At 32.6% G+C, this 4,410-nt stretch overlaps 1 pseudogene; it reads left to right on the top strand.

The window, feature by feature from the left end:
- Positions 1 to 412: 412 nt before the first annotated feature.
- LOC125832856 (uncharacterized) lies at positions 413 to 1,104 on the top strand (annotated as a pseudogene).
- The last annotated feature ends 3,306 nt before the right edge of the window (positions 1,105 to 4,410 follow it).

Raw genomic sequence — 4,410 nt, 5'->3', positions numbered from 1 at the left:
TACCCGATTAAATAAGGAAGGTGTGCGCAGCAGGTGGCCTAGAAATGAAATGATCTTGCTGATAATCTTAAAGTTCTTTGAACCAATAATTATGAGAAAAATTGCCTTATTTTCCAACTGTTTGGAAAACTAGAATTGTCTTCCCTGTGACCCCGTTCTACTATAATTATTTGATACTAGTGGTAGATGTAGTTGTCTTCCAAGTGAAAGCAATCATAAGTGAAGAACATCTCGACACTTTTACTTCCAAGTACAAAGAATAAGAGGTTGGCAGTACTCTACAAAAAATGTCATGCTAGTATATGCATTATGTAATCATATTTTATTTGTTAATATCAATGTTGACAAGTATATTGCTTTTGATGGTTGCCAGTTAATAGTGAGAGCTAGAGATTTGCCTTTAAATATTGTCTCAAATAACTTGTTTTGATGCATAATACTTTTGAAAGAAAGAAACAAGAATTATTAGCTTCTCAAAGTGCATCAGCTACGGAAGGAGAAACTAATTTAGCTGGTCAACCTTCTCAATTAACAGAAATGGATATCTGGGTGCAATCTGTTGGTGGAAAGAAAAAAGGAAAAGTTAAAGGTCTTGGATCCCTGGGTCGATCTGTAAAGTCATCGTCTAAACAATCAACATCAGCTTTATCGAGAGAAATTGATAAGATAATTAAAGCTCAGGTAAATGCTTCCAAAGGTAAATGCTTCCAATGTTGACTTATATGCTCAACTGCAAAAAGAGCGTCACAAAAATAAGAGGATGAGGAGGGAATTAGACTTATTGACGAAGCATGTATACAATGCATCATCTTCAAATGAACAATCATCTCAAGAAGACAATCAAGCTTATGAGAATGAAAGTGGTGATGACTCTGATAGCGTGAATTATAGTGGTTCTGCCCATGATAACGTGAATGACAGTGGTTCTGTCCATTATAACGCATCATATTCAAATGGGGATTGAGATAGTTGATGGTACTATTTAGGATTCAAATTTGAGTTGTATTTTGTTTTTGTATGTTTAAGAATCATATACTATTGATCTTGCAGGTTTATTTTCATAGGAATTATGAATTATGAATTCTGTTTTTTTGTTGAATGAAGTGACGTGAATTGTGTTTTTTGCGGGTTTCTTTTCATTGGAATTATCTTGAGCAATACTTTCATATATATCCGCAAGAAATTTCCTTTTGTTTCAAAAAATTTCATCTCCAAACTCCTATGGATTTACTTGGGGATCTTCATGAGGAATCACTTGCGAAATATTTCTACGAAAATCTGCAAGAAATTTCGTTTTTATAAGAAATTTTAGCAAAAAATTCGCAAGAATTTTCATTAGTTATGCAGATAAATCTGCAAGTAACACAGCTGCAGATTTAAATTCCCCAAGTAAATTACTTAGGGATTGTATAAATCCGCAGGTAAGAGTTACTTACGAAGGTTTTTCCATCAGATTTCATTTTGCAAGAAAATTCGCAGGTAATCAAATTACCTGCGGATTTACTGTATTATCCCTAGGAAAATCCCCAGGTAATCAACATTTTTCTTATAGTGGTTTGCAATGGAATTTCATATCGGGTACTACCGACTCTAAAAGGAAATTACACCTACTAAACTGGGATATAGTTACTAGACCTAAGGGGGAAGGAGGTTTAGGAATTCAAAAGTGCAAGTTAAAAAATGATGCCTTGCTCTCAAAACTAGCCTGAAGAATATATAAAAATCCCACAACTTTATGGGCTGCCCTCCTTATTAATAAATATACTAGAAATACTAATCTTAACACCATAGACAAACATTTAATAACCACTAGCAGTACTTGGAAAAATATTATGCTAGGTTGAAAATTTTGTAAAGAATGTACTATTTGGGATCTAGGTAATGGAAAAAATATCAAACTATGGACAGATAGATGGATACCCAATAGTAGGCCTTTGCACCACATTATTAACGGGCCTCGTACAATAGATGAGTGGCTATGACAGTTAGTGATACTATTGTTGATGGATCTTGGAACTAAAACAAAATGAGTGAACTATTGATACCAAAGGAGGTGGAAAATTATATCAAAGCCATTTATATACCCAGAAACCTTAATCCAGTTTATACCCTCACATGGTCCCTAACACCTCATGGTTTTTTCTCTACAAGTTCTGCTTATAAACATGCCATGAATAATCATAGTATGACCGTACATAACACTAAGGATTACAACTGGATTTGGAGCAATTGTCCTAACAAAATCAAATATTTCATGTGGCTCTGTGATCATAATCGTCTACCTACCTGTCATTACCTTAATTCTGTAGGTATTAATATTGAACCTCTTTGTGTTATGTGTAGTAGGCTCAAAACCATTACACACATCTTTTTACATTGCAATAACGTCCATCAATACTGGGACAATTTAGATATGTTGAATGAAATCAGGGGGATAGCAGATTCAAACGATGTTGATTGGCTTAATAGTTGTCATAAGATTAAAAAAAGAATTATAAACAACAAATTAGACTGGAGCCTTGCCTTACCTTCTATATTTGGAATATATGGCTATCTAGAAACCACAATTATCATAACAATACTAAAGACAATATCCCAATGACCAATCCCTACGAGAGAACCATAAAATTTATACACTTAACTGGGAAGGACACGAGTAGAAAATGTAATACAGAAAATAAGGATGTTGTTTGTTGGGATCCACCGAACTATGATATAAATTAAATATAGATGGGTCTTTTAACCACAACACAAAAATAGGGGGAGCAGTGATGTTTTGCGTGACTCGGATGAGAATTTAATAGCTGGTTATAGTGTAAAAATTAATGTAAACTCGTTAACAAATGCTGAACTATCATCTCTATTATATGGACTTCTTCTAACTGAAAAATTACAGGTTCAACACTTGGAGATAGCAACTGACTCACTCGAGGTAATTAATTTCTTCAAAACGAAAGAGATACTCACACAAATATTTTAAATGAATGCAAGAATTTGATCCATAAAATGGGGAACCCCCCAATCAGACATGAGCCTCTAGGAAAGAATAAAGCGGCGGACCTGCTAGCTAAAGAAGGCCAGAAGACGAAATTGGACAAGCTTTTTGAGGATGGAGAGTTCCACCGTGGTTTGTTTGGAAGATACTAGAAGCAACAAAAGTAAAAAGTTATGCTCCGCAAGCCTATAAGCCTCAATGTAATTTAAAATGTAACCAAGTTATATGGCCTGATATCTCGTATGCTAGCCATAATGCAGCCACGTTTGTTTGTATTGATACATAATATTATGATATAATATCTCCTCTTTTAACCAAAAAAAGAGTAAGAAATAGGGGAAATGATAGTTTTAGTCCCTGTATTATTAGCTTATTGTGATTTTGGTCCTTGTATTATTAGACTAAGTATACCTAACCTTTAATTAAATAAATTGAGTAATTTTAGTCCTTATACCTGACTTAAATTTAACACCATTAACTTTTGATATTGTTTTTTTTTAAAAATAAATTCTTTTGATCAAAACTAAAATAATAATAATAAAAATAAGCAATAATGTCACCAAATTTCTTCTTTATGTCTCTTTTCTTCTAATTAACAAATACTTTGAAGTCAAACACTCAAATATTAGTAGATGAACAAAACAAAAAGAAATAAAATCACAAAACATTGCAGATTCAATATCCATTTTTTTTCACGTGGTTTTCGACGTCGTATGTAGTTCTGACTAAATTTGGGTTCCGCACTACAAGACACATTTGGGGGTGACACCTCCAACAAGATTTTCTCCATACCCAGAGCTTGAATACGAGATCTCTGATTAAGGGTGGAAAAGTCCTATAACTGCACCACAATCTACGTTGATGAATATCCATATTATGATGTTAATGGCAACCAATGCAAGGACAACACAGTTTTGTTATTTTGGGGCCATGGATATGTATTCTAATAATTGAATCACAACTTTTCCATTTGTTCTTATTTCCAATCTTTTACAAAAAAAAACTGTGATCAATTATTTAAAAAGTGTTAACTTAGAAAACTTAAAAAGTTAAAAGGACGACAACAGATTCCACCAGAGTTGAAGATTGTTTAAGAATAATAAAAAAGAACAGCCAAAAGTTAACGGTGTTAACATCAAGTTAGGTATAAGGACTAAAATTACACATTTTATTTGATTAGAGGTTAAATATGTTAGTCTAATAACACAAGGATCAAAACCATCATAACATAATAACATAGGGACTAAAACTATTATTTCTCCTAAGAAATAAAAAAGTTCTGGATCAATTTTTCTTCAATTGTCATTTATATCATTTTAGTTCAAAAAGTTTTAAAATTTAATTAATCAACATTTCATCTCTCACTATAATTGTGTTCTTTATTAGATATCTTAATCTTAATATGTATTTGTGTG

This window comes from Solanum verrucosum, unplaced genomic scaffold, assembly GCF_900185275.1.
Source record: "Solanum verrucosum unplaced genomic scaffold, falcon-dt-bn FXZP01000174.1, whole genome shotgun sequence".
NCBI lineage: Eukaryota > Viridiplantae > Streptophyta > Magnoliopsida > Solanales > Solanaceae > Solanum > Solanum verrucosum.
The sequence above is the reverse complement of the archived record's forward strand: the minus strand, read 5'-3'. Positions and strand labels throughout refer to the sequence as shown.